Consider the following 7,968-nt stretch of genomic DNA (forward strand, 5'->3'; position numbering starts at 1 on the left):
ACCAAGGAAACAAACCTTGTAATTTTCCATGGCCTAGAACTTGAGTTTTGAAAATCTATTTCTTCATTTCTTGAAAAGGCCGAATGGAAGAAGAAATAAATGGGGGAGAGCTTTTGCTTGCTTGTATTTCCTTGATATTTGTGCAAAGAATGCATGGTTGTGGTTAATTATTCGCTAAATATCTTGTTTTCACTTGCTTATGTCATTGCTTGCATCACTACTTTGCCACATGTCTCATTCTTGTGGTGTGATGATGTCACCTTGCTTCTAACCACTGTTTTAGCTTATCTTAGAAGCTTCCTTCTCATGTTACTTGCATGTGCTTGCCCCTTGGACGTTTATTTGTTTTACGGTTCGCTTAACTCTCGTTCTCGTTGATCATTTGAGGGATCATATCCGGGATCTTATTACTTGGGCTTCCCTAACCCTCTCTTAATATTTTATAGTCCTTTAATGATCCTTGCTTATAATTGAATTTAAATGCTTTTAATCATGTTACCTTATACTCAATTATTTCGTTATCTGGGATTTTTGGGAAAAATCAAAGTGTTCGAATTTGGATTCTGACGATCTTTACATACACTCATATACGTTATGGAGTACTAATAAGATATCAGAATATCAATAAAAGAATTCCTACATAGTGTGGCATGAAAAATTTCCTTAATCAGCATAATCAGCAAAATCACTATTCATAAGGGTTACAAAAAGTCCAAAATTTTTGGGGTTATTACACTTGCCATCATACGCATTCGACCACATATCATTATGTATAAGTCCTAATCGTGCGGTGGCCCTTTCACCTGATCAGGTAAAAGAAGCTTTAGTCATTTTGCCAATGAGACAAAGCTCGCATATTCCGTATGATTCAAAATCAAACTTATCCAAGTATCCATCTATATGTAACTCAGAAATGTGTTTCTCATATGGATTAACTACAATGCTAGAGGTAATGTTTGATTTGAGTCATCTTAGAACATATAAATTGTTAACTAATTGTGCAACATTATCATCCTTATCATTAAAATAGAATAAACAACTATTTTTTATTTAATTAAAATGAAAACCTTTCTTGTCCTGACAAGAAATTGGTTTAATGTATCCGTTAAAGGCAGGCACGTAATAATAATTTATTAAGTTCTCAATCTCTCTTTATGGGCAAAATTAGGTATCGAGTTCCATCAACTAGAGCAACAACTTTTGCTTCAATCCTAACCCGATACCTGAAGCTTGACCATTGTTAGCCTTCTTCTTTAGATCTTCCAAACAAGCTCGACAATTTAACTTCCAATCATCCAGTTATTTCCACAAAAATGACAATCATCTCCTTTAGCAACACCATTATCAGGCTTCAAAAGCCCTTTGAGATTGGACTTTGGTTTGGCACCGAATAAGATCAAATCTTCACCTTGCCTATCCACTTTCCTTTCCCATTTGCATTCCATGTGAACACCATCATATGGACGTAATTCATGCATTTACCGTGTTATTTTTAGCAGTTCTAAACATGCCTAACAACTCAGTGAGTGTTCTGTCTATCTCATTTCTTTTGTTCTTAACAAACCGAGAATATAAGTTGTTCAAAGATTGTTTGATCAAATCAAGCTGAGTCTCTAGACTATTATTGAAACCCAAAAATATCAAGGTACATATACCTATCATCTTTAGAACATATGGTCCAACCAGATATCATTCCCCCATTAATGCAAAAGTATGGTGCCTTATTATTGTCAAATCTTTCTGACGAGCCTATCCTTCAAACATCCTTTGAAGATGCTCAATCATATCATAAGCATCATTATACTCTTATTGCTAAAGCTCAGCACTCATAATTACAAGCATGAGACATGAAACGTCAGTTGCATAATCAATTTGCTTCTAGTAAGTATTTTGTTCAGCACATGTTTCATTCTCATCTAGAAGAAATAAGGGAGAGGTTGAGTGACATCCTTGAACCTGAGGACAATCCTCAAGTTCCCTGTCAATTGAGGAAATTATTTCATGTTAGCTTGTCCTTCTCAAGGACTATTACATAGAGAAGTTATTTGTGTTATTTGTCATTTGATATCTACAATATTAAAGTGCATAAAAATGATTTAGTCCATAGATGATCATTAAATTATGTTCAAGTGATTATTCATATATATATATATATTCATAATATATATCTCCCACTATTTTTATTTTATCAATAGCCCTAACTATTAATTCGGAAAGAATATCTTCTATATCCTTTCTAGTGAGCTAAGATCCATATTTTACCATGCGTTAGGTCAACTTTGGTTTTTCTCCTAAACATGATTATTTAGGTAGACAACATGTGTCAATTATATCAACTATATAACTCTTGAATAGCTTGGTGGAACAACATTTGTTCATATTTATCTAATGATTCTCACCAACCTCTATGCTTCTAAGTTCACAATCCTATTGTGGTAACTTAGTTAAGTCAAACCCAATAGTCAAAAATATCAATATACTTCAACACATCTCCCACTATAGATAAGAGTACTTCGCTTTAGCGAACCCACTCCTTTTCGATCTAGGGGTTAACGCATTGGACTCATTGGAAGGCATCTGATCAACTTAATATTAATTTTAGGGTTTTGTTAATTTTAAAATGATCGTGATCCCATCATAAAGAGATTCCCAATTTTTCCTTGAATAAAATACTTCAAATCAATATTCGTCGATGGTTTGATTTCCAGGTAGTGAGGGAGTCACAACGGTCTCTCTTAAAATCCACAACCTTACAAGTTCAAAGAACTCGCTTTTGACAAAATTGCCCAATGTCAGAAATAAAGAAAATTTGTATTTTATTCCGTGTTTCATAAACACGAGAATCTCATAATCGTTTGTTCATTTTAAAATCTTGAATCATTACAGATTTTATCTTGTTTAGCAAGCATGACATGAGTGTCGTATCTAATACATACATCCATAATCTAATTAAGCATGCATCTTTATAAACTACTCTACACATGCATTCATCATATGCGCATATATATGTAAAGTGCAATAAATAAACGTGGTTGTTATGGCTTCATCCTATTTGATCTTTATCAAGCTAATGACAAAGATCTAGGTCAATCTAAGGTGGAAAATAAATACAGGCTAACTATTACATGTCTTCTTTCTTGTATTGCTTCCTTGGATGACCTCCATGTGGGATTACCCTTGATCTTAAAATCTTCATGTCTTCATGTACATTACAAGAATGAAATATGAAAACTAATCTAATGAACTTACAAGAAGAACTCGAGTTACATTCGACATTTAATAATTACAAGATTAAACGAAATGCAAGCCGTATTTGGTAAACCAAAACATTAACCTAAGGTCATAAGTCATAACCATCCACCATGCTCAATTAACACAAAAGAACATGTTAAAACACATAATATGATCTTAACATATCATACCCATCATGATCTAATCATAAAAACCAAATATTGGAAAAATCAGAAAATATGAAATTAAATCTGATAACATTAAATCGCAGATTACAGGGCCTAAACGACGTCAAATGCCTTACAGATTAGTCGATGATAGTTTTATCTATCAATTACGTTCATACTCTCGATTGCATCTGAAATAGCGTATTCGTTCACCAAAATCGGACACCAGACACAGATTTCAGCAAATCCGCTGCATCCGATTCAGAATCTATCAAATACGATTCAATAAGAACAAACACAAAAAATGTATATATCAGTATATATACAGATTATATAATCATCATATGATTATACAACTCTCATGAATATCATATATTCAAAACATATACATACATACGCTTATATACACATAACAACATGTAAAACATACAAATCGCATATATAACAGTCATGGAATATGGTATACATGTTATCATCATAAAACCAGTAAACACATAAACGAATTAAACACTTTTCGCAAGTAGCTCTGATGCCATTGTTGGGTTTTGAGCACATAAACGCAATGGAAACTATAATTAAAAATGTGAAAAATCAGAGTTTTCGAAACCCACCACAGGATCCATGTGAAAAACAGATATTTAATTCGTAGATCAGATTATTTACCTTAAGAAGCTTTACAAATTGGTTGACTAATGGAGATCCAAAGCTTGTTCAATCATCACGCATCCCGCTCTCGCGATCTACGCTCTATCAGTATCCACATGAATGCTTGAACTCAAGGATTAAATGTGTACTAGCACAAACTCGTTCTTCTTGCTCTCTCCATCTTCTCCCTTGGTGGCTAGGGTTTTAAAAAAGTCTTGCATACAAAATCAGCGACACAAGAGATATTATATAGAGAGTATAATAAGATTATAACTCCTAACTAATTAGGAGTTATTAATTCGAAATTCCTATTTGTATAATAATTAAGTCACACTTAATTATTTAAAATGAATTTCATAATTAATATTAGTAAATTCGAATATCAATATTTATCTAATTAATTAAGTCATACTTAATTAATATTATAAATAATTTAAATTACTTTAATATAATTTAAATCCAATTTAAATTAAATAATCCTTCAAGCATTCTTAGTGTGTGACCCTATAGGTTATTATTACGTTGGCAACGAATTTTAAATCTAATTTAAAATCGTAAACAATGAGCGGCATCTAGTAATACATCATTGCTACCCAAGTAATAATAATTGAATCGGTGATCGATTAAACCTTTTGTGAATAATGTACAATGTAATATAATCCATTTAACCAAATATTATAGAGTAAAATATGGGCATGTAATGTGTCATCCTCATAGTTTAATCCAAGTTTCTTTGATCAATGAGTAGACTATCATATCAAATCAACATTTGAGCATGGCCACGCATTTCATAGTCTAGCTCACACAAGAGGCCAATAATATCACTCCTAAAATAAGAGGGTTAAATCTCATCTAGATCATTCATATTTCTCATACGATTCATAATATACCTAATGTCCACTTTTATCATTACCCGATCAAGGATAACTTTTAATGAAATTAATGTATATTAATTCTCGGATAGAAATATAATGACTTCAGGTCTAAGGACCATTACATCATTATCACTGTGAGAATTACTTATGACACAACAGACATGTAGAATCTCACATCGGGTATGTCCAACATCATGTACATATACATATGCCCGTGTCTTTGACTTTACTATCACTATACCTATGATCAATAAGATGTGATCATCTATCAACAAACACAACAGTCTTAATGCATTATTATTGTCCCCTAATAATAATACTCGACCAGGGACCTTTAGGAATATTGATACTATTCTCATAATCTCATTTCTAAGTCATGTACTTAGAGATATAGAATTGCATATCATATTCCAAGTACATTTATTAATCTAACATTTATATCACAGTAAATTAAGAATTAATAAATTATAAAGGGAATAATCGATAGAACATAAACATTAATAATACAAATGTCTTAAACTAAAACATCATAGTGTTTTCTCTAGGGCACAAACACCAACTGCAAATACCTGGTTTATCAGTTTACCGAAACGAAAATAATATCATAAAATTTTTACCGAAATTTGTACAGGTAAAACCGTACTCCGGATCGAAATAGTCAAAACACGAAAAATGCTCGGAATAATCAAATTAGGCTAGAAATGAGTTTTCCCGAAACTTCTTGGCAGTAACCGTTGAAGTTGGACGATTTCCGAATAATAAAATAAATAATGATTGATTTGAAAAATAATTAATTAAACTTATAAATCATTTATAAAATCATCTATTGACATATAAATTTATAGAAAAATATCAAAATAGTCTAAATCTCATTCTAGATATATAAATTAAAATTCACAAATTTAATCACATAAAAGCATCGAACACAAATATCAATTAACACATAATTTACCAAAAATTCATATAATAATCACAAAATATTCATTTATTGACAAGAATAATTACACGTTATATCCCAGATATTCCAGAAGACCCGGAGATTAGAAGGCTTAGAGATACAGTAAATTATTGCTCAAGGTGGTACAAGAATTATTTCCAGGAGCTGTAATTTAAATAAGGAGAGTTAAAGCAAAATAAGTGGAATGGAAATCATGTGCATATTGGACCCACTTGTTTAATCATCAAGTCACATGTATAAGTTTTAATATTTTTTAAGGCAAAATGAATCTCCTAGCTATAGTATATGGGTCGCAAGTAAGAATGAATGGAAAGGAAATGGAACCCCATGTGCTACTATGGCCCACAAATTGTATTTTTAAGTATGTCTAGTTGCCAGCAGTCGCAACTCAGCATAAAAAGAGGAGGAGTCACCATTTAGTCACAAAACTAAGTAAATAATGCTCCAAGGAAGTATTAATCGCAAGTAAGGTCTTCTAGTGGGGGTCACAACCTACTACATATACTAAGGCAAATGTTGGTTTCTTTCTTCTAAACGTGAGTTAAGCCTCAAGAAGGTACTCTAGTCTCCACCTACTTGGAAATAGTTTAAATCAACGCAAATTCTCTCCTACTTGCAAGTCATATAAAAAGAAGTCAGGTACATAAGTTGTTTTCTTTTACATGTTGTCAAATTCAAAATGAATGGATGTAAAGAAACCACGTGTTCTTTCTCTCACTACTCTACCTAACAGCTATATAAACAATTCAGATGCAATTGGAATTACATCTCTCCCATATTAAATATAGCAAAGCTCTTGAAAAATATATTCAGCACTTTGAAAAGCTTGGTTTGACAAGGAGAGGTCATGCCCAATTTGATTCACACCATTTAAAGCTTTACAAACTTATAACACTCATTATTTAAAGCTTCTTTGATTGTATTTAATAGCATTTGATAAGAGCTTTAGATCTTTAGAGTGATAAAAAGAATCTTAGTTTGATAGCTTGTTGTTTTGGTTTTTTTTATATTTTAGCTTCGAATCTTTTGTATTTGGGGTTGTAAGCAAACCCATTTGGTATTTATACTTTGAATAAAAATTATTTACCCAGAATCTGTTGTGTTTGTTTATTTCATTTTATAATTTCATTTTTCGCTGCATTTAAAGAGTAAAAATGAAGAACATATTCATCCCCCCTGTATGTACCTTTTGGACCTAACAATTGGTATCATAGCTTGTTGATCGATCTACTGATCAGATCCGTTAGATTAGCAAGTTTTGTAGTTCATTTTGGTTGTACGGAGTCTGAGAGTGCTTTCAGTGTGTAGATCTGGTTTTGGGTTTGTTGGTTTTGATTGGTTTTGGTATTGTTGAATGACTGGGTGTTTGTGTTTTGAGATGGTGTATTGCGCATTTTTCTCAGATCTAAAAATATGGGTACTTAGAAAGTTAGTAGTATTAAGGTTCCTCAGTTTGATAAATCGAGATATAATCTATGGAAGAAGAAATGCTTTTATATATTCGGGCTTCAAATCCAGATTATATGAAGGCATTAATAAATGGAAGACATGTGCCTATGAAGGAACATCCAGAAATCCCCGGATCCAGTATGTCATGTATTGAATCTGAATGGATTATTTTTGATAAGGAATTGATTGCTTTGGATGAAGGCATGCAACTTATTTTGGTGGATTTAATGCATGATGATATGAATCACCAAATTATGGTCTGTAAAAGTGTCAAGCACATGTGTGAGACCATAGAATTTCTTATGGAAGGAACTGAGAATGTCCGTCAAAATTGACCGGATATCTTGACTTCACAATATGAGGCTTTTAAGTCCTTTCCTGGATAAAGTATAACACAAGCCTTTGAAAGACTTAACAAATTGTTGAATGAATTAAGTATTAATGGTAAGACTTATCCTCAGAGAGAAGTCAATATGAATTTTATGTTGGTCCTCCCTCACTACTTGGAGAATAAGGCTTCATCTGTTCATGAACGTGTTGATTTTGAAATAATGACACTTGAGAAGTTATATGGTAAGCTGAAGACTCATGAAATAGAGCAGGAACAAAGGAAAATCATCTATGGTGGTGGTACAGTTGATAG

The sequence above is a fragment of the Apium graveolens genome, chromosome 9, assembly GCF_009905375.1.
Source record: "Apium graveolens cultivar Ventura chromosome 9, ASM990537v1, whole genome shotgun sequence".
Classification (NCBI taxonomy): domain Eukaryota; kingdom Viridiplantae; phylum Streptophyta; class Magnoliopsida; order Apiales; family Apiaceae; genus Apium; species Apium graveolens.